The sequence below is a fragment of the Dermacentor albipictus genome, chromosome 1, assembly GCF_038994185.2.
Source record: "Dermacentor albipictus isolate Rhodes 1998 colony chromosome 1, USDA_Dalb.pri_finalv2, whole genome shotgun sequence".
NCBI lineage: Eukaryota > Metazoa > Arthropoda > Arachnida > Ixodida > Ixodidae > Dermacentor > Dermacentor albipictus.
The window spans coordinates 372,515,641-372,539,411 of record NC_091821.1 but is presented as its reverse complement, the minus strand read 5'-3'; the positions used below and the strand labels follow the sequence as shown (position 1 = coordinate 372,539,411).

Genomic DNA, 23,771 nt, shown 5'->3' with positions numbered 1-23,771 from the left:
TTGGCGTATTCTGCGCACACCACACTGTAAAAATCATAATACTGTATTCTGGAGGCGAGGATTGAAAGCAACGTTTTACTTTTGAAATTGTCATTAAAATTTTGTCATGATGGGAAATTATCCTTAATAGGGATAAAAATGGCTGGTGTCATAGGCTGAAAAGCTTCTTGGCAATCACCTCATTATACACTAGGTACCGAAGTATGTTGAGGAATCTGGGTAATCTTTACATACTTTCTGTTACAAGCAACAAAGGCTGCTGTCGCTCTGTTCTTCGAATTGTGCATTCCATTTCAACAACCCGTTTCAAGGAAATTTGGCCATTCTCCTGCTGTTATATATAGGTAAAGCCTGTTGTTAAATCCACTGCAGCTATGTATTAATAAATGGCCCTTAACATTACGTTGTCCTTGTGTCTAAATGACGCCCCCTGCATGCCAATGATATGATCTTCCTCACTTTTGGCAGCATGGACACAGAAACTTAACGTGATGAAAAGCCAGCTAGGAAGGTACACAAAGCAGGTCAGGTGCGTGGCCAGGTGCAGTAAGGGGCGTTATTGCGACCGAGGACCCCCCCCCCCCTCCCTCGCCCCCTTTAAGTGTTATTTTAACCCGTAAAATAACTCCTCCGTCACAAATGAAAGAGTCGCGAGAACGTTCACTACGCCGAATTGAATGAAGTGACATATAGGACCTTACGGGTGTTTCATCACTGTAATTCTCTAAATGTTACTCCCTTGGCCATACAAATGGGTCAAATAATGCTTCTGTCGTCAAAACTTGAATACTAATAATGCATAATGGGGGGTATTCAGCGCCAGTCCAATCAAGTATGGCCTTCTAACAGGAAACTTATTTTGCAATAGACGAGAAAACCATGGCCAGGCGGCGCTACTGCGCCTCCTGACAGCGCCCCAATGTGGAAACGCCAAGCAGCGCGGTCGCGTCGTGGCGTAGTCTCCGCTTTGTTTACGTTGTGCCGTCCGCGCTTTTCTTCGCTGCTCGTTCTCACGGCGCTCCGTTTTCGACGACGGCAGTTCGCCTGCTTGCGCAACAGCGATGCACAGATTGCCGTGCGGTTTCAAGAAGGTTGCCGACGCCGACAGCTTTTTTTTTTTTCGTGGCGGCAACCTCACGATAGGGGAGCGTCTGCTTCCGAACGTGTACGGCGTTGAACAAATTGTGGACGGTGATGTGAGAGTGAAAGCCAAGTGCGTGTCACAGGTGTCCGACAAGATCGTAGACGTCGTCGAGTTAGAGGTACGCACCATGTTCAGAAATTTAGCCACTTTTATTTCAATTGCAACATAAGTCACACTGTCAGCAGGAACTTCTGTTGTCATACTACTCGATGACTGCAGATCCATTGGGCTGCTTCTTGACGGTTTCGTCACTTCACAAAGGACGAAAGCACATGTTCCGGTGGTGCTGACTGCTGAGACGACTGTTGTGATTGCCATTGGTCTGTTTGGCGCCGCTTCCATTTGCATCGCATATAAATGCAACAGTATGTGTGCCCATTTGTTGTGGGGATTAAATTACTCCCAATAATATGTTTGCAAAGGTAACATTCCTGTGATTGTGTGCATATATTATTCTACAAGAGTGGTACCACTACAAGTTATGATACTTGCACACTTAGATACTTAGAAAGCATGAGCAAGCAACAAACATAACGCGCACGTCTCGAGCGGCTGCTTCCCGACGCACGCGACGACCGCGGCTTGCATTAAATACGGTCTGCTACCACACAAAAGTAGCGCCCGGCCCCTTTCGTTACCTGCACAACTAATAATTTCAGTTGCAGCGTTTGGAAAAGGGAAATAATTCTCTTGAGCTCGCCCATGCCGATCGCGAGGGAAGCCACAGTGCAAACAAATAAATCCGGGGGTTCTAAGTGCCAAAACCATGCCAAAACCACGAAATCATTATGAGGCCCGCTGTAATGGGGAGTCTCAGGAATAATTTTAACCTCTGGGGGTTCTTTAACGTGCAAAAAAATCAAAGCACACGGTAACAAGGGTGTTCTTGCATTTTGGCCCTATCGAAATGCGGCCGCCGTGGCTGGGAATCGAGCACGCGTCGTAGAACTTAGCGGCGCAACACGCATGCATTTACCGCTAACAAACGGCGGATGCCACCACAATTCAACAACATGACACGACTAAACAAACGGCCGTGCACTAAAAACAGGCATATGAGTATTCCGCTTTCAAGATACTACACGCGAATGCGAAAGTATGATATTTACTTCACCCGGCCACGCACTGCAGTTATCCATGCCTGTCGTCTGTCCTTCTCGTACCATTTCCCAGGAAATCTGTAGAACTTCACGGGCGGCGTACGACCTTTCGTGTTTTCGAGGCTGCTGTGGCAATCGACAACACATCAGTATTGCGTGCCACCTTTGCTGGCTGATGAGGTCGCACTCGGCATCGCAAAAACCACGCGCACGAGCTCTCCCGCCGTACTGAACACGGCCGAGCGCCAGCGCAGCGACGACCCTCAAAACTTCCATCGGTCCGCTAGGGGAGCATTCGGCGCTGGTGCCGCGCGGGCAAACTTTAGGTTGCCTCGTCTATAGGGACGTCTACTTCTCACACTTATACTCGCGGACTGCTTTCTGTAGCAATGAAGGGAAAGCTACGGGTGCGAAGCTTCTGCACGTGTACTAATGCGCCAAGTATTCCGGCAGGGTTTGCCAGCGCTTTTGATTGCTTGAAATGGATACGTGGAGGGGGGGGGGATGGATCAGCGTAGCTTATGCGACGCTTTCCCCCATTTACCCAAACTCGCAGGGAAAAGCTGAAAAATAAGTCAGAGCTTACGCTCAATGGAGTATTTTCTTTTATTTTGATGTTGCTAATAATATATGTTAATGCGTTCTCTTCCCAGCTTAGGCTAATGTGGCTGAAAATGAATGGCTCTTTTCCGGAGAGCTTTCAATTGCATGCGTTTTGTATCCTTCGCTTTCCGTTCGTTGCCACATAAAGTTGTCCGTGAGTATAGCAACATCTTGAATGGTAATTAATTAAGTAATAAATTAATTAATTCGTAAATACTTATTTGACTAATAATTCGTATACATTTAGGGCCATAGGGTGTTTCAATAGGCTGTGGGAACATTAAAAAAAACACTGATGACAGTAACACGCTATGAATGAAATGGAGGTGATTGCAATCATTACAAGATTGAGGAACGAAGGAATGAAAGTGGTGGTGGGGGGGAGGGGGATTAGTGTGGCAACGAGGAACAAACATCTTATACCGATCGTCGATACGAAACGATATGAATGAAGGATGGGTAAGTAAGTCTTGCTGAAACAGGGTGTTATGGTAATAAATCGTATGAAATAAGGCGAAACGTGCAATTTTTCTACGTGAAGAAAGCGATGGAAGTCGTAACGCTGTTTTCATAGATGAAAGACTGGAAAGAGAGGAGCAGTTAGAGAAAATTTTCTTTGTTCATTCGGGCTATTCGCTCACATTAACAGTCATCGAAGATGGTTTCTGCTAAGTTCGAAGATTAAGGAGAGAGTAAAAAAATTGTATGTATATATATATCATAACATAAGCGGCCAACAAACAAAGAGACGAAGGACAACACAGGGGAAATTACTTCTACCTAGTAATTGAATTAAAGGAATGAGGAATTATTAGAAATGAAAGTGGATGAAAAAAACAACTTGCCGCAAGTGGGGAACGATCAGTCATCTTCGCATTACGCGTGCGATGCTTTACCAGTTGAGCTACCGCGGGGCGGTTCTCCCACTCACTTTCTGGGGTACTTGTGTTACTACTAGAGCTAACCCTGGAAGTGTTAGCCAGCGCTACCATTCACAAGAATTGCTTTCACAGTTGCCTTCACCCCAAAAAAGATCACGTACTCGTGACGCCTGCGGCTGAAAGGAAGTTCCACATACACCGCCAACGTTTGTGAGCGGTGGCGATGGCTAACGCTTCCAGGGTTAGTTCTAGTAGTAACGCATAAACACCCCAGAATGTAGTTGGGAGAACCGCCCCGCGGTAGCTAAATTGCTGGAGCATCGCACGCGTAATGCGAACACGTGTGATCGTTCCCCACCTGCTGCAAGTTCCCCACCTACGCACACACGCATGCACTCACTCACTCACTCACTCACTCACTCACTCACTCACTCACTCACTCACTCACTCACTCACTCACTCACTCACTCACTCACTCACTCACTCACTCACTCACTCACTCACTCACTCACTCACTCACTCACTCACTCACTCACTCACTCACTCACTCACTCACTCACTCACTCACTCACTCACTCACTCACTCACTCACTCACTCACTCACTCACTCACGCACACACACACACACACACGCACACGCACACGCACACGCACACGCACATATATTGTTAAGGTTTGTATTAGTGACCAGCCTTTCGGACCGACCGTTAGAGTAGGAACGGACTACGAGCAGCGTTTCCCGAGCAAGAGCGCTGAAGAGAACGACCCACTAGAAAGCACTGGAGAGGACAACCCACTACACCGCTCCCAATTCTTCTCTACAATTACCCCCCGGAACCAAACGGGAGCCACCCTTTGCCCCACAACGTTCATCCCGTTCACAACGCAGGTCGTTGCAAGGTAAGAGCATCGAATATACTGAAACAAATAAACAAGGACAAAATCGCAGCAAGCTTCGTGGACGCAGCTGCATACAGAGATGGCAAGGCTTTTGTGGTTTCCGTCGTGGACACGCTGGGTAAAGTCATCAACTGTGCTTCCGTCCGGACGACGAACCTCGAGGTGGCCGAGCAAGTTGGCATTGCACTCGCCATGCAAGATGGTCGGAGAGAAAGGGTGTATAGTGATCCGAAAGTGGCCGTCAGGGCATTCCAGGAAGGCCGGGTAGCCCGGCAGGTAATTCAAATTCTGAAAGGCGCCAAACACGACTTCTCCATACACTCCATGCTTTGGTTCCCTGCTCACGTCGGGTTGATTGAGGGGGATCCTCGGAACCTCAACGAGTCTGCCCAGGAGGCTGCGCGTGGCTTTAGTGACCGCTCTACCCACGGATCGGGTGACTCTCTCCCCGGACACAGAGACGCTCTGTCAGGATTGGGGGCTCAATCCCATCGTCCGTGGTCCTTTGCCAAGATTGGAGTACGGCATGAATTCGGAGGTAGCTGGCCCATGCCGTCGTCCAACTTATTGACGCTGAGATCGTTGATGAAGTGAAGAACTATTTCTCATCGAGAACGAGGAAAAGGGGTTTATTTACAGAAATTAAATCAGTCTAACATGACTGCTTGAGAAAAAGAGTATCAGTCCAACATGACTGCATGAGAGAAGTGACTCAGTCTAACATGACTGCTCAAGAGAAGTGTCCTCAGCATTCGCACAACCACAGTTTTTATACACTCGATCCGCCGGTCCTACGACGCGGCGACTGTTCGTTTACTCATCACCAACTCGCCGCTGCTCTGCAGATCAGTTTACAGACACAAAGGCACACACATTCCGAAGCCCAAACGACGGCGTTGGAGGGTTGCCGTTCCGGGAATTATCGGTGCCGATCGAGGGTCGTTCGTTGTTCTGCGCCACGTCGAAGCGTGAGAAGCACAAAAATACGTCGTTCCCGCGGCAGCTTGTCCATGCGTGTCAAATCAGCTCCGCGTTGGGGAACTCCGGAATCATTGTTCATACACCGAACTAGTTCCGTCACAATGTCGAAGGGGCTGGAGGAAGGAGGCGGATTTCACCACAAAGGCCGCTTCTTCGAACGCCTCCCAGCTGCAGCGACGGAGAGGGGGAGGTGCGCGTCGTGTCGCCCTGTCGTAACGGTGTGGCAATCTTGTTTCGCAGCTCGCCATTCTTAACAGCACCTCCATGGCCCGGAAAGTCTCGACTATCTAGCGCTGACAACCGCTAGGCAGGAAGAGAACGGCTGCTGGTCAGGGGGGGATTGATGTCTTGGCTCGCAGCGACCACTTGTGCATTGATGTCACCGCCCCAAAACATCCAACAAGGACAGGCAACTGCAAAATGAACCCCACAACACGGCTCTGCGCCGAGATGACGTGCATTGGCTCTCACTTTAGACTCGCTAGGCTTCAAAAAAAAAACAACAACAACATAAGTGCAGAAACAAAAAAAAATGCTACATTTCACTATGCCAATTTCTGAAGCAAATTCCTGCTGACACATTCAGCAATCATGGAGGGAATCCTGCTAAATGAGAGGGGATCTTCTTCGCTTAATAAAAGTTAACACTAGTGTCACAGAGTTGCATGCCCGCGCCCCTCTCGAGTGGGCCGACATTGCCACCACAGCCGCAACGCTGCTTGCACAGCGATGAGGGAGAGCGCTCCCCATTGTCCCCGAACCCGCCCGACGGGTTGATCACGTGGGGTCGCCGGGGCGCGACGGAGGGACGAAGCGGCTCGGGAAGCCGGCAGAGCAGCTTGGAGGACGAAGGAACGAGGTCGTGCACCGGGGGACAGCTGAAGACGTGGTCGGCAGGCTGAGATCTCCAGGCCGAAGCCTTCGCCGGTCGAGCGACAGACGGTGCAAGTCCGTCAGGATCTTCGGCAGCGAGGTTGCAGCAGCCCGACACTCTTCAGATCGGGACCTCGGCAAGCACGCCCCAGATAAGCCTCGTGTTCCAGGCCGCTCTCAAACTTTCCGCCGGACTGTATTTTCTCAATCGCGTTTAATCTTTCGTTTATTTAGCCATCGAGTGTTGATTCTTATATGTTCTGTTAGTGTAGTGTTTGCCGTATTTATTGTCGCGTGTATTTTTCATTTGTGTCGCGTATTTCATTTGCATTTCGCGAGTGTTAATGGTTCCCACGTGGTGGGCTTAGTGTCGCGCGAGTGGCGTCAGGGCGTGTGTTGTGTGACCCGCACGCTCTCCGCGAGCTAGGACCCACTACTGGAAGTTGTATGTTCTTTTCCTTTCATTGTGTCTCGCGCATGATTTTAGTTTATTAAATTGAATGTGTGTGTCGAACGTCGCCTCCCGTCTCATGCCTCTGGTTCACGGTCGATCAGGCGTGGACCTTATCGCCGGTCAGCAGTCGAACCCTCACTAAACGCACGCGGGGTGGGTTTGTTGTCGCCCCATCCCTTCCGGTTCGGAGAGTGCGAACTACCCCACCATCAATCTTTGACAACTAGTAACCCTAAAATTTAGGCGGGACCCTCAAACGCAGAATTCAAATTAGCCTGCTCAAACCATCCGCATTGCTATGCAACTTTCCCTTCTTATATCTAACGGAGAAGTTGTACTCTTGGAGAGTGAGGCTCCATCGGAGCAAGCGGCCATTTTTGTGTGACATTTGATTGAGCCACGTCAGAGGACAGTGGTCGGTCTCGAAGATGAACTTCGCTCCGTACAAGTAACACGACAACTTCTAGGCGGCCCAAACCAAACAAGCGCATTCCTTCTCTGAAGCGCTGTAGGCTTCCTCCCTTACATTTAGTTTACGGCTGGCATAGAGGATAGGATGCTCCTCGTTATCGTCGCCGACCTGACTAAGTACCACGCCCATACCTCTGTCGCTTGCGTCGCATTGAACTATGAATTCCTTTGTGTAGTCTGGCGCGCGAAGCACAGGGCGAGAAACCAATAGCGTTTTCAAACTTTGGAACGCGTTCTCTTTGTCCTTATCCCAGTGTACGTTACTCGGTGCTCCCTTTCGGAGGGCGTCTGTTAATGGACTTGCCAATTGCGAGTAATTCGGAATGTACCGTTGATAGTACCCCACAAGTCCCAAAAATGAACGAAGGTCTGTTTTCGTGCGCGGCTGAGAAAAATCTCCAATCGTCGCTATTTTCAGCTCAGCCGGCCGTCTCATGTCCTGACCGACAACATGGCCCAGATAAGTAACCTGCGAACAACCAAACCTACACTTTTCCGCTTTCATCGTTAAGTCGACTTTAAACGTACGAAGCCTCGCATTCTTGTCGTAATAGACTTTGGCGTTCTTTTGAGCTATTGCCATGTTCTTACCGACTAGTTCTTGGGTGGCGCTTAGCCGTTCCAGTAAATTTAGCACGTATTCAACCACTGTTGGACTCTCCCCTCTTTCCTCCCACATCTCTCTTAACATTCTCAGTGGAGAACGGAGTGTCCTCTCATACACTAGTTCTGCTGGTGAGAACCCTGTCGCTTCATGTGGAACCGTTCGCAAAGCAAACAAAGTTGCCGGCAGACAGTTCTCCCAGTCCTCCTTGTGCTCGTAACAGAGCGCACGCAAAACTCGCTTAAGCACCGAATGCCACCTCTCTACACTGTTTGACTGAGGGTGATAGACAGAACTGTGTATTAACTTTACCCCGCACTTTTGCAAGAATGTGGAAGTCAGTGCGCTCGTGAATACTGACCCTTGATCTGCCTGAATTTCGGCTGGAAACCCTACTCGTGCAAACACTGTCAAAAGCGCGTCTACTACTTCGGTGGAGCTGAGCTCTTTCAAAGGGATTGCTTCTGGAAACTTGGTAGCCGGACACAGCATGGTAAACAAGTACCTGTAGCCTGATTTTGTTTTTGGAAGAGGCCCTACCGTGTCTATTACAAGTCCTCTGAAAGGCTCTGTTATTAAGGGCACTACCTTCAGTGGAGCTTTCCAAGTCTCTCCTGGTTTACCAGAACGCTGGCAGGCGTCGCATGATCTTACAAAGTTTTCTACATCTTTGAAACAGCCAGGCCAGTAGTATTCCATAAGCAATCTTTCCTTTGATTTGTTTATGCCTAGGTGGCCGGACCACCCATTTCCATGACAAAGACTCAAAAGGTCCTCCCTATACTTAGTAGGTATGACTAACTGATCTAAAATCTTACCCTTTCGATCTCTGTAATGCCGATACAACAATCCTCCTTTCTCATGTATCGTTACGTTGCGCCTAGCAATGCCTTCTTTAGCTGTGTCACGTAATTTAGCTAAGCTCTCATCATTCTTTTTCTCAGCTGCCAGTGACTCTCTATCCACGCGTAAGAGTTGATCGAAGTTCTTTGAGGCCGGTGATAATAACGACCCTGTCGCGCTTGTGAGCGCGTCTGCTTGCTCTTCCTGCAGGCTAGAACTCTGACACTCTAGTGCTACGCTCTCATTGAGCTGGTCAGCTGGCAGGCTCTCCTCAACTGTTCTTTTGTCCCTCGGGCCTAGCTCGGATTCGGGTATTGAAGTTATCCCCTTTTCTGCTTCCGCTGGAGGAGCTTGACCATTTTCAGCCGACAGCGCCGCGATCTTACGAGCTTGGCCTCGGGTCAATGCCTGTACTATGCCCTCTCCCAGTTTGAGCCCTCTGTCACGCAGTAATTGATTCGAACGATTCGAAAAGATGTAGGGATACTGCAGTGACAAAAATTTGGAAACTGCAGCCTCAGTCTCTAGCTCCCCGAATGGTCCACTGATTTTGACTTTGGCCATGGGCAGACACACGCTGTGTTCTTCTACAACCTGTTTTATCCATGCTACTTCTCCGGTGAAGTCATCTACCATCACGTAAGACGGATGGACAATGTCCAGCGTGGCGGCACTGTCTCTTAGCACTCGGCATGGTTTTCCATTAACTTGCAGGTTGTGGAGACATGGACTTAAAAGTTCCATATTCTCATCCTTTTACTCCACATAGGAAAAAACTACGCTAGACTTCTCGCAGTTTACAGCTATATGTCCCAGTTTGTGGCATTTGTAACAGCGAATTGGTCTAACAGATTCGAATTTTCTTTTCTGTTCTTTTTGTGCGGTTTCTCCGTTAAGTTTCTCCTCGCTCTTTTCTGCGGGCTTTTCCGCCATGTCTACAGGCTCTGATCGTCTAGTTTGCGCACCCTTTTTGAACGGAAATGGTTTCCGCGGTCCATTTCGACCGTCCCAGTTTCCCTCCTCGGCGTTCAACTTTCTGCGGGTTGCGTACTCTTCGGCTAATTCAGCCGCCCTTTCCACAGTGTTTACATTACCTCTGTCTTGCACCCACAGTTTCACAGCTTGGGGGATGGTTTTGTAAAACTGCTCTAGACACATGCATTCAATGATCATGTCTCTGCTGTCGTACGCTTCCGCGCTTTTAAGCCACTCGACTAGGTTGGCCTTTAAGCTATATGCAAACTCCGGATAGCCCTCGCTATCTTTCTTGCCTGTGCTCCTAAACCTTTGCCGAAAAGCTTCGGCTGAAAGGCGGTATTTCTTCAGGAGACTAGCCTTAACTTTTGCATAATCATAAGCATCCTGCACACTCAATCTGGCGATTACTTCCGCCGCCTCACACGGCAACATAGACAACAACCGCTGTGGCCATGTACTCGGGCCGAAGTTCATCTTTTCGCAAGTCCTTTCAAAATTGCTTAAGAACAAGCCTATGTCGGTCCCGACCTCAAATGGCTTTAATAGCCTGTCCATGCGGTACGATTCTGCCTCACTTGATCGTCCCAGAGCGCCTTCACTTCCTTGAGACAACTCCAAACGTTTGCTTTCAAGTTCAAGTTGCATTTTTCTTAACTGAAACTCGCGATCTTTATCGCGTTCCTCTCTCTCTCGCTTTTCTCTGTCCAGTTCTTCTCTTTCTCTGTCCCGTTCTTCTCTTTCTCTTTCCCGTTTCTCTCTCTTTTTGAGAAGTTCCATTCCCATTTCAATATCTTCCTCACTGGCCTGATTGGAAATTAGCTCCAATAATTCCGATTTGAGCATTTCCTTGCGTACATCTAGGCCCAATTCCTCACTAACAATCAACAACTCGTCTCTCAGCAGTGTCCTTAAATCCATGACTGCTGCTTTACTGCCTTGATTCTGCTCTCTAAATCTAGCTAGGAAAACACAACCTAGCTAACACACAACAATCTAGCTTCCCTACTGTTCTAAACAGAACAACCACAAAATGAAGCCTAGAGAGTCAAAGCAAAAACCAAGCACTCACCGCAGATACAGCACCATGTCGCAAAGTCCATCTCACCGCTGTCAGCCAGTTGTCAGGATTGGGGGCTCAATCCCATCGTCCGTGGTCCTTTGCCAAGATTGGAGTACGGCATGAATTCGGAGGTAGCTGGCCCATGCCGTCGTCCAACTTATTGACGCTGAGATCGTTGATGAAGTGAAGAACTATTTCTCATCGAGAACGAGGAAAAGGGGTTTATTTACAGAAATTAAATCAGTCTAACATGACTGCTTGAGAAAAAGAGTATCAGTCCAACATGACTGCATGAGAGAAGTGACTCAGTCTAACATGACTGCTCAAGAGAAGTGTCCTCAGCATTCGCACAACCACAGTTTTTATACACTCGATCCGCCGGTCCTACGACGCGGCGACTGTTCGTTTACTCATCACCAACTCGCCGCTGCTCTGCAGATCAGTTTACAGACACAAAGGCACACACATTCCGAAGCCCAAACGACGGCGTTGGAGGGTTGCCGTTCCGGGAATTATCGGTGCCGATCGAGGGTCGTTCGTTGTTCTGCGCCACGTCGAAGCGTGAGAAGCACAAAAATACGTCGTTCCCGCGGCAGCTTGTCCATGCGTGTCAAATCAGCTCCGCGTTGGGGAACTCCGGAATCATTGTTCACACACCGAACTAGTTCCGTCACAATGTCGAAGGGGCTGGAGGAAGGAGGCGGATTTCACCACAAAGGCCGCTTCTTCGAACGCCTCCCAGCTGCAGCGACGGAGAGGGGGAGGTGCGCGTCGTGTCGCCCTGTCGTAACGGTGTGGCAATCTTGTTTCGCAGCTCGCCATTCTTAACAGCTCCTATCACGCACAATGAACTTACTAATTTATTTTACTTAGAAGGGTTTTCCCACCGCCTCACTCCAAGCTAAGCAGGCCGCAGGTGGTCACACTCAGACTCTTGCAAATGAACTCCTACCCAAATCCGGCATCTCTTAACAGCATATATCCCGAGATGTATCCGAATTGATCTTGCGTGGCCTGTGGTGAGGTTACTACTTTGCCTCATATGCTCTAGGAGTGTGGGTCGCTGGGCCCGAAGTTCACCAAGGAAGTGGGACGCGCTCCTGCGAAGTCCCGTCTTTGAGGATCAAATCCTGGCCGTCCAGCGCGCCCGCGATCCGGCCGGCAGGCTTGATGTGTTAGTCCCGTGGTGGGATTAGCCGGGTGCGCGTTTTATCGCGTTTTGCTGGACCCAATAAAAGTTTATTCACTCACTCACCCGGCGACCTAACAGCTTGTTACTATTACTGGGTCATAGTAGGTCTTGAGGCGGTCGACGTCGACAAGGTCTCGTCCACGACGGCATATGTCTGTAGATGGTTTAACAGGTTCGATCACGTAGTTGACGGGGGATGCGCGTTCGACGACACGGTTGGGCCCTTCATACTTGGGTAGTAGTTTTGAAAAAAAGATCAGGTGTAGCGGAAGGAACCGAGAGCCACAGAAGCGCTCCAGGAAGGAAGGTGTGCGCAGAAGTGGTGTTACCGCGAGTGCTCTTCTGGCGCTCTTGGTCATTGGAGGTAAAGGCCCGAGCGAGATCGCGGCAATCTTCAGCATGTCTGGCCGTGGCAGAAATGGAAGCACATTCTGATGTATCCAGCGGGTAGGGTAGAATTGTGTCGATGGTGTGCGACGGGTGCCAAACAGGGTGAAAAGCCGTTGGTGTTCTGAGCAGCGGTGCTGTACGCGTAGGTCACGAAGGGCAGAATGACGTCCAAATTTTTCTGCTCAGTGGCGACGTACATGGCAAGCTTTTCGCCTAGCGTACCGTTGGAGCGTTCTGTATGGCCGTTGGTGTGAATCGACGAGGCAAGAAGGAGGCAACATCGCGCGCTGTAGCTGCGAGGAGGGCGGCAGATTCAGCGTATCGCGAGAGGTGGTCGACTGCCACAATGGCCCAGTGGTTTCCAGCCGATGTCAGGGGAAGGAGCCCATACAAATTGATGCCGACGCGCCCGGACGGCCGGGTAGGGCAAGGTAAATGTTGCAAATTGGCTGGCGAGAGGGAGGTGAATATGTCCGGCACTGACAATCGGGGCAAGAGCGAACGAAGTTCTGAACGTAACTGTGCATCCCTCGCCAGTAGTAGCCTGTAGAAGGTGCTAATACGTTTTGAAAACTCCCGAGTAGGCACACTGTGGATCGGCGTGGAAAGCTGCGCATATCTCCAACGCAGACTGCAAGGTACTGCTAACAACTAGTGGCGCCCGTCGGGGTTATAATTGCGTCGATGAAGCAGGGTGTCGCGAATGGCGAAATGGTGAGCTTGACGGCGCAACGTGCGAGTGGTAGTTGTGCTGATGAACCAGAAAGCAAGTCTATAAAGGAGACAATCCAATGGTCCTTGCACTGCTCGGAAGCGATGGTGGTAAGGTCGAGCGAAGAAACGGTAAACTGGGATAGTGAGCAGCAGGCATTGTCATCAGGTAAGGGAGAGCACTAGAGGGCGTCGGCGTCAGGATGCTGGCGTCCGCTGCGCTACAGCTCGTGGATATCGTAGTCCTGCAGGCGAAGTGCACATCAGGCAAAACGGCCTGAGGGACCTTTGGGGGACCACAGCCAACATAGTGCACGGTGGTCCGTGACTACATCAAACGGACGGTCATACAAATAAGGCCGGAACTTGGTAAGAGCCCAGATGATGGCCAGACATTCTTTTTCTGTCATAGTTGGTCTCAGTTTTGTATGCGGATGACTTGCATAAACCACGACATACTCAGAAAACCCTGGGCAAGCACAGCGCCGAGGCCAACACCGCTGGCATCTGTGCCCGCCTCGGTAGGGGCTGTCAGGTTGTAATGGTGCAAAATTAGCGTAAACGTTATATAGCAGACGACGGAGCTTTGTGATGGCCTCGTCGTACCAGGACGACCACGAAGTGAGGGGTCTGTTGCTTCTAAGTAGCTTCGTCAGGGGCGATATGATGGCAGCGAAATTGTGGTTGAAGCGCCTGAAGTAAGAACAGAGACCTACGAAACTGCGCCATTCTTCGACGGACGTTGGTTTAGGGAATTCGGTGATGGCCAGAAGTTTGGCTGGATTGGGGAGTATTCCATCCTTGAAAACGACGTAACCTAGAATTGTCAGCTGCCGAACTGCGAATCGGCACTTCTTTAGGTTTAGCTGTAGGCCAGCGTTTCTTAAAAACGTCAAAACACACTGGGGCCGCTGAAGGTACGTGGTGAAGTCACGAGCAAAAACTACAATTTCGTCAAAATAGTACAAGCACGTGTGCCACTTCAAGACGCGTAGAACTGTGTCCATCATGCGCTCTAATGTTGCCGGTGCATTACAAAGTCCAAAAGGCATTACGTCAAATTCGTATAAGCCGTCGACTGTGACAAAGGCTGCCATTCCCCGATCGGCGTCTGCCATGGGTGCTTGCAAATGCCCTGAGCCCAAATCTACAGATGAAACAAATTCTCCGCCTTGTACACTCTCATTCGCGTCGTCTATGCGAGGGAGAGGGTAGACGTCCTTGCGGGTGATCTTGTTGAGGCACCGCTAGTCCACAGAGAACCGTACGGAACCACTTTTCTTCGTAACACTGACGACAGGCAATGCCCATAGACTGTTAGAAGGTCGTATCACCTGGTGGCGAAGCATGTCATCGACTTCTTGGTTGATTACGTGACGTTCTGCAGGAGATACATAGTACGGGCGTTGCCGCAATGGCGGTTGCGAGCCAGTGTCAATACGATGAGTAACAGTTGATGTCCGGCCTATTGGGAAGATTGCCTTACATCGAAAGAGGAACGAAATTGTTCTAAGAGGCACAAAAGCTGAGACCGCTGGACCGGTGTAAGGCCATCGGCAATAGAAGAACTGAACCCATCACTGGGCGATAGGTCAGTCGTAGAAACAGCACTGAGCGCACAGCAACTAGTACAGTAACGATCATTGTTCACGTCCATAACTTGCACGTCCTCGATCGCTTCTACATTGCCAGGATATTCCCCTCGGAGCAGCATCACAGGGTATGGGAACGGGTTGCAAACGAAAATGGTGCTGGAGCCCTGCGTGATGTCCACTGTCGCAAAAGGTAGGAGCAGACCTTCCCGAGTGAGAAAGCGGTCAGATGGAGACAGTCGTGCAACAGCGTCTGAGATTCCGCTGCAGTCACGACCGTTGACGCGTTCGGAGGAACGTGGGAGTCGGCTTGGACAAGTAGCTTCCCCAAAAGCAAGGAAATGTCCGTGAGTGGCAAATCTAACAGCGGCGAAAGTTCTATTTCGGCCCATGAGGAATCGCTAACGGCATTGTGGCGTGAGAGGAAATCCCAGCCGATGATAACGTCCTGAGAGCACGAGGAAAGGATTATGAATTCGATGGCGTATAGACCGTCGGCTCTGACAACACGAGCAGTGCAAGCTGATAAGGGGTGAATATTCTCAGCACTGGCTGTGCGGAGGGGCAGCCCGGAAAGGGACGTCGTGACTTTCCGAAGTATACGGCAAAGCTTAGCGTGCATAACACATACGGCGTCTTCTGTGTCCACTAGCGCAGATGCGTGAACACCGTCAACAAACACGTCGATTATGTTCGAGGCACGGCGTTGAGGACTTTGACATTTCGGCGGCGCCGCAGCCCTCGTCTCTTGGACTGCGGCGATTAGTTTTCCTCGACCCGATTGACGGGGCGAGGTCGCATCGGCGACAGAGAGCGGCGGGGAGGAGATGGTGAGCGGCGGGTAGTTAGCGTCGGACGCAATGTCGGCGGCACATCCGACGAGTGTTTGTTATATGGACGGTTGGGCCGGCTGGTAACGGGTGGTGCGGCGCTAGGCGGCTGCTTACGATTACAAAAACGTGCGATGTGACCGGCGTAGCCGCACGCAAAGTATATGGGCCGGTTGTGAACTTTTTTGTGAACGTGATCTTTTTGGGTGAATGCAACCGGTCAATAAATCAACACATGCTACTTGAAGGCATCAATGCTGCCGTATTCGAGATCGTCCTTATGTAATGAACGTTCTCGTGACGCCTGCGGCCGAAAGGATGTTCCACGTCCGCCGTCAAGGTCTGTGAGTGGTGGCGCTGGCAAACACTCCCAGGGTTCTACTAGGAAACATTAATACCCAGGAAAGTGGATGGCGAAACGTTGCCGCAGTAGCTCAATTGGTAGAGCATCGCACGCGAAATGCGAAGGTTGTGGGATCGTTTTCCACCTGCGGGAAGTTGTTTTTTCCTCCACTTTCATTTCCATTACTTTATCGTTGCTTTATTTGATTTATTAAGCACCAGTAATTTCCCCTTTGTTGTCCTCGGTGTCACTGTTTGTTCGCTTCTTATATATATATATATATATATATATTGGTAGAAGAGTCGCTTTTTCAGGACAGACAGGTAGGAAGGAAAGAACGGAGGTAGAGAGCTTAACCAGAGCGGGTGAACCGGTTTGCTATACTACACCGGGTGATGGGTACGTACAATGATAAGTGGAATGCAGAGCTCAATGGATAAAGCGAACGTACACACGATTTCAGCCGGCCACAATCCTCGCACACTATCGCAGCAATGTATCACGGGAACACGAACACCAATGAAGGCTGGAGCCGTTGTTGTGCCATTACCACAAGCCCGGATTCCGAATCTGCAAGATGCGGAATCTATCCTGCGAGCGCCATAATTCTCCCTTCACAAGACAAGAGGCTGCGCCGTCGTGCGGGAGAAGCCTCGGCGAGCAGCGTGTTTAGACGTGTCCGCGTGTGCCAGACGGCCCGGCGCCGCACCTCCCTTGCCTGGAGGTCACCGCGCGCGCGAACTTTGAACCGGGTGGCCAGCGCGGTCGCTGGTTGGACCCCTCGGACGACCGTCGTGTGCTGACTTTGTATTGGGCCGGTTGAGTGACAATGGGCCTCGGGGATTATAAAAGCAGCGACACGCCGCTCGAAAACAGGATCTGCCGACCCCACCGGGAGAGTGTGTCGCTCCCGACTGGGGTGAGATGTGTAACGCGTTTTCGCCGGACGTCGTCGTGCGAGAACAGTCGCGTTTGTTGTGAGCACTCGGCCCCAGTGCCGACCCGTTCATGTCCTGTATGATAACCTGTATATAATGTATAAAGTCCCTTTTGTTATTCTCATCGACGCCAGGCTCGGAGTCATCGCTACCAACGCTCTGTCACGAAACGGGTGACGAGCGCTACGGGACCACAAAGCCGTAATCGTGGTGCAGCGGTACAAGTTCGTAACACCGTTTAATCAGGTTTGTCGTCCTTAATAATTGCAGCAGTGCTTTCGTCACGTTCTGTCACGATCGCTTAAGGTTGGCATTCCAGAGTGGCTTGTTTTGACAATATTCTGTGATGAAAGCGAGCTGGCGCAGTAGAGAGCGGTCGTTTCCATGCACTGTAGTGAAGACAGTCACACCGAACGTGTTCGAGGGCTCTTTCGCGACCACAATCATCACCACAGTCATCACACAGCCATTGGAATGCGAAAGGCAAGGGACTTCGCAAAGGCCACCCCCAGTTATGGTCGACAAAGCAGGGTAGCGGCAATTCATAAGCGCTCACAGCAAATATCGGATCAATTCCAGCTTGACTGCCACACCAGAGCACACACGTGTTATTCAGGAACGCTTGGGGCAGAAGGGAGAAAGAGGCCTTTAAAGGGGGCTTTGCTTCAAGATTTCGGGAGGGCATCACTGAAACGGGGTCATGTGTGGCTGCTGGGGCATCGGAATGGCTTCGAAGCTTCAAATCTGCTTCGATCTCGGTGATATGATCGAAAAGGGCTTTTAGTACGCCACACGCCTTCCTTCTCACCCACTCTTCGCGTAATATATTCAAGCGTGAAAAAATAGTAGCCACTTTCGCCACTCATTGTGCAAGACCACATAGACATGCAGAAAGGGAGCGGAACACGAGCGCTAAGCCCCGTGTGTGAAATGAAGTGGAGGCATCCGCAAGAGCAGTTTTACCTTTTCACATGAAATTATGGAAATGCGCTATAATTATTAGCAATTTGAAGGAAGTATTGTTTGGTCCTTCGACATGTTCTACGTGTTTGGTTGGTACTGACCATTGTGGAAACGGCTAAATTATCCATAACAAATAACAAAAAACAAAAACAAAAGGAAAACGAAAAGAACATGAGGCTTGTGCTTACAGAGTTATATATAAGTTTGTACGCGAGCCAGTTCTGTAAGAACAGGCTCTGGCCAATAACACTTGTAAACGTGATGGCAGTGGAGCTGGCAACTAATGACAAACAGCGTTTATTAAGTTGGACCGTAAAAGCGTTGAGTATCTGACAAATTACTGCTACCAGGGCCTCGTACTGTTTATCCACTGTATATGACGATATCTTTCATCCATGCTGGTTTAATGTGTTGTGATAGATTTTTATTTCTTGCTGTTACTTCTATGTCTCGTTTATTTTTGTTTATCGCCGCGCCGTTATTAGAACGAGAGAATCGGGCCGTGACCTTACTTTCTTGGACGTATGTCACATGGTCTTCAGTTGCGCCAAAATATTTTCTCCTTTCTTGTTTATTTTCAACATCACTTCGTATCAGGTCAAATAATCGAAGTCCTCGAAGGCCATATCCTTGCGATCGCATGCAGTTTTCCTAACCAATACAACTGTTCCGCTTCTCAACGTTCCAAGTTGCGTCTTGGAGGGCAAACTCGAAAAGCGGCAAAGCACCTTTTCGTTGGCGCGGAACTATCGCCTTCGGATGTTGGCTGCACGCCGTCAATCGGTATCTCATGAAGTGCGCGGTGCCGAAGCCGAGTTCTCCCGCTTTGCGCCCCTGTTCTCGACACTGCAGAAAGCTAGACGAATCAACCCTCGCCAAAGCCTTTCACGCCCCCCCCCCCCCTCCCTTGCTCCTGAGCAGCGAACCGTTTTCGTAAACACAGCCGCGTCCTTGTAGCTCACGATCAGCTCCTTGATAACTGCTGCCTGGAGGGAGTGCCAACCGCTCGGAGAGATTACGATCGCTCCCGATCGAACGCCAGCAGCCCAGACGTGCCTGCTGTGCGACACACCCTTGAACCTTACACTGTGAATGGACTACTCTGTGCCCAGTTATGATGCAGAATTGTACCGGTTGTCCCGTATATACGGTCTCCCAAGTAACTTGAGCCAAACTTTAAATATATGCAAGCGCCACGCAGCTGGTGAAAACCAAGGTAATGCTGTTTGCCGTCGCTTGGAGATACTCGAATTATCTTTTTCATTCCGCCTAATTCCAACGTAGACTTAACTTATGAAATATTATAATTAGATGAAAAGTGTCAGTGAGAAAATTGCAGAGCAGCATGAAAGACTCCCGATACGGCTTTCGGTTGCTTAATACGTGGTATATAAAAGTGTTTTTCAAGAATGAAAGGACCCCGCGAATTCACGTGAAGTGTCTCGAGCGGCCAGTTGTGCGGCGATATTTCGTGTATTCTGGGGCTTCTTTCATACTTAGAAAACACTTTATGTAGCCCGTATTTAGCAATTGAAAGTTGTATTGGGAGTTTTATTGCCATAGAAACTATATGGACACTTAAGGCGCACTTATGCCGTCGGCGTCACCGTGATATTCCGCATAAAGTCCAAGGGCGATAACATCGTAGCCACGCACCATATGCTGTATGTGCGAGTCTACGAGGGTGTCTCGACAATGGCGGCTCAATCTCGCGCGCGCAAATAGAGGAAAGCGGAGAGGAAGCGCGCCGTCTTCCGTCGCCTGCAAGGCACCGGAGATAGGGAGGCGTTCTACTCTGGGGGCGGCTGCGTATGGTGCGACGCGCGGGCCCTACCTTGAAAGCGATGTGTGATGGAGGCAGAGTACATTGAGGGCTGATAGCTTCGTGTACACTGTGTTCTCGCCGCATGAAGCCCAACGGCGATAACATCGTCGCCACGCACCATATGCTGTATGTGCGAGCCTGCGAGGGTGGCCCAACGATGGCGGCTCAATCTCGCGCGCGCAAATAGATTAAAGCGGGGAGGAAGCGCGCCGTCTTCCGTCGCGTGTGAGGCACCGTAGATAGGGAGGCGTTCTACTCGGGCGGCGGCTGCGTATGGTGCGGCGCGCGGGCCCTACCTTGAAAGCGATCTGTGATGGAGGCAGAGTACATTGAGGGCTGATAGCTTCGTGTGCACTGTGTTCATGCCGCATAGTTCGCGTTGAAGCCAAGGCAGCACCGAGGTCAATTAGCCGATGGTGACTGCTTAACATCGCGCGTGCATGGGAGGAAAGCAGGGAGGAAGTGCATCGTATGCCGTCGCGCGCAAGGCCCCGAGGAGAGGCGAAGGAGGAGGAGGGGGTGGACCCTATCTTGAAAGAGCCCTGCGACAAGTACAGAGTCTAGTTGTGCTGTCACCTCATAGCTTCTTGTAAGCTGTGTGTTTTCGCCAATTAGTACGCATTGAAGCGACAGGCAGCACCAGGATAATTTCTCTCGCGGCTGCAGCCGCGCTTCCTCACTCTAGCGTTTTGATGAGTTTCCGCGGTCATCGAGTGAGATGTGTTCAAGTTTGCTTGTGTGCCCGTGACACCATGCTCGTTAATTTAGTCAGTAAGCGAATGTTTACAAGTTCATACGGGCGATAAATCTATTATCGTTACTTCGTATAGCTGTCTACTAATTCGCTATCGCAATCGATGCTTCGCCTTTCGGGCGAAACTGCGACTGTTTAACGAACCGCGAGCATTCAAAAGGCGCAGCGCGACTGAGACGGACGTAAAGAAACACGAAACCACATCACAAGCGCTGAATGACAATTGGTGTTATTTGCACCAAAACCCGCCTATTTAGGCACAAATGCTTGCTACATGACACCATATATGGCAAGCCTTCGTGGTTTTTGTTTCTTGGTGCCCGTCTCAGTCGCACTGCGCCTTTTGAATAGCTATCAATTTCCCAAATCGAAGTTTTACTGCAACCGAAAGCATTTCGTATATGCTAACAACCATAAATATGCCGTTTGCTCCGTTGTGTCTGCCGTACCTCAGAGCACCATTGTTGGGTCGCTCCTATTTCTAATCTACATCAATGACTTGCCATTTCCTATAGCCTCTAGAATACGAATTCTTGCTGATATTTGTGTACTGTACTGTCCTGTCAATAACCTCACCGAAGTCACTGCGGCGTCACTGGAAATGAAGACGCCGATAATGCCGCTCGGGCAGCTCTTGAAGACGCACAAGAAGAGGCCATACCGCTTTCACGATGCGACGCAGCTAGCAGACTTCGAGTGCTTGCACAGGAGATCACGCTATCTCTATGGTGCACACCAAACAGCCAGACCAACCAGAGCAACCGTCAATACCATCTGCCATCTTTGATGCATCTCTATATGCCAACTGGACTCCGCCGAAGAGAGGCGACTCTGCTTTATCGCTTATGGCTAGGGTTGGCTTTCACGAAATCTTACTCCTTCCGCATTGGAATGGCCGACAACGCTCTCTGTAATGCCTGCCTTTGCGAGGAGACGCTGGAACATATTATGTGTGACTGTCCTGAATATAATGTTCAATGACAGTCCCTGGCATCTGTTCTAGTGAACCTTGACAGTAGACCATTGTCCCTCGACACGATTTTCACATGCCGCCGACAGAAGGCATCGCAGGTGAAGGCGACAAAGGGAATACTTCGGTTTTTGAAAGAGACGGGATTGGACAAGTGGCTGTGAGAGTGACGTCACGTACCATGCCAGATTGATGGACTCCAACGGACGATGTGTGTGTGCTGTGCTATGTGCTCTCTCTCCCTCTCCCCCTTCCCCATATTTAATCTCCCCCATCCCTCTCCCATGTGTAGGGTAGCAAACCGGTTAAGCTAAACTGGTTAACCTCCCTACCTTTCCTTCTCCACTTTTTCCTCCTCCTCCTCACCGCCGTCTCTTTCTTCCAGGAAGAGACGGCTTATTTCATATTGAAGACTGGTCTGCTACATGGCTCATGTCCCTGAGTACTAGCAAGACTGCACAGGTGTCATTACATCATCGAACTTACATTCCCAGTGCTTACAAGATTAATAACTGTACTACATCTGCCACCGACTCTACAAGTATTCCCCTCTCCAAAGATTTGTCTTGGTCAGATCATGTAACCCATACAATCATTTCCGCAAACAATATTATTGGTTATCTTCGCTGCAATCTCTTCATGGCACGGCCATCCGTAAAATCAGTTTTCTATAAAACGCTTGTACGACCAAAACTTGAATATGCATATGCTATCTTTGACCCACACCACTATAATCTGACTAAAGCTCTCGAATCGGTTCAAAATTATTCTTTGACTATTCGTAGCAAACTGGCGTTTCTTCACTAAAATCTAGACTACAGCTGTCGCCTCTTGCCTCTCGTCGTCGCATCTCTCGCCTCTGCCTCTATCACAGGCTTTTTTTTTAAATTCTGCATCACGTGAAAACCAGCTGACCCAGCTGGCTATCGTATTCGTCGAACAGGCCATCCGAACTCGGTAATCCCTCCACAAGCCCGCACTCCTATGCTCCTGCAGTCACTTTTTGTCTGAAGTGCCAGAGACTGAAATGGACTTCCGAGACCAAACTGCACTCATCCGCGATGCAGCTTCATTTAGATCTGCCATCGAGTGTTTTGACTTATCTTTGTGATGTCATCATCATCATTATCATTCCGGCCTTTCAGGTGCTCACCTCTCATGTAATCTCCTATTGAGACCATTGAGGTATCAATAAATAAAAAAAACATAGTAATGACACCGGTATAGTGGCATTCGCTACCAGATTAATTTAGTGGAACGTTTCTTTTTATTGTCGAATGTAGTAAAACAGCTAGTAAAATCGCAGTAATGGGCAATAAATGTAGTGACTGAACCTGTTACCTTTTATTCTAAGAGTTTAATTTACTCTCGTTTACGGTATCAGCGGGAAAGCAGATCAGCTCCTTCGTCTGCGAAGACACCTTTGTTTCTAATTGGATTGGCATTCTGCAAGTTCGCACATGCCCGTTGGTCTAAACAGAGCTTTATTTGTGAACCACTCCGGACTTTCCTGACCGTGGGTGCTTGCCTTGCCGATAGCTTACTTAGAAAACTTATCTGAATTACATGCACGGTGTTCGAATCGAACCCATTGCAGCAACCCGATGCTCTAACCTGTTGGTCACAGTCGCACGTATGTTTCTATTGTGCCGACACCAACTAGCTTTTTGCGGTGATTGCCGCGGGCGTCGCATTGCGGAGCGTGGGTGCGCGAGAGCTCGTGTTTGAGATGCGCGTTGGGCTGCGGTCGGACAGCTGGTAACGTAGATGATGTGGTTTGGGCCCGGGCCTTCGGTGGGATCTTGTCCTGAGATTACAGTCACATGCAAACACAAGTTTCAGCTCTCTTTACGTGTGTGTGTGTGTGTGTGTGTGTGTGTGTATGTGTGTGTGTGTGTGTGTGTGTGTGTGTGTGCGCGTGTGTGCGCGTGTGTGCGTGTGTGTCTGGCACACACACACACACAAGCGCGCATGCTCCCCGCTGCTAGCACACCTCCTCACTAGAGCGTCATGATTGCATGGGCTCGTGGTCATTGAGTGTATACTCCGGTCATGCGTGTCCTTGGGCGTATGACGACCACAGCCAAGAGTTTGTAAGCTAATGTTTTCCTTAATTAGCTAAATATTATGATTATTATTAATGACCTAATTAGTTAATTAATTATACTTTACAGTTTCAATAAGTTTATACTGAGCCTTAATTGGTGTAACATTCTAATACTTTACTATCGCGGTCAATGCTTCCCATTTAGGGTCTAACTGCGATTCCTAATTAGCTTTGACAGGCGTCGAAAATTGTATGGCAGAACATTATTGGGAACCCACCACAGAGCACTTTCTCCTGAACTAGAAGAAAATGAATCTGCTCTCT

At 49.6% G+C, this 23,771-nt stretch overlaps 1 protein-coding gene across 1 annotated transcript in view; it reads left to right on the top strand.

The window, feature by feature from the left end:
• Nucleotides 1-23,771, top strand: part of LOC135904071 (uncharacterized) — a 592,735-nt gene that overhangs the window by 72,992 nt on the left and 495,972 nt on the right. The window lies entirely within an intron of this gene.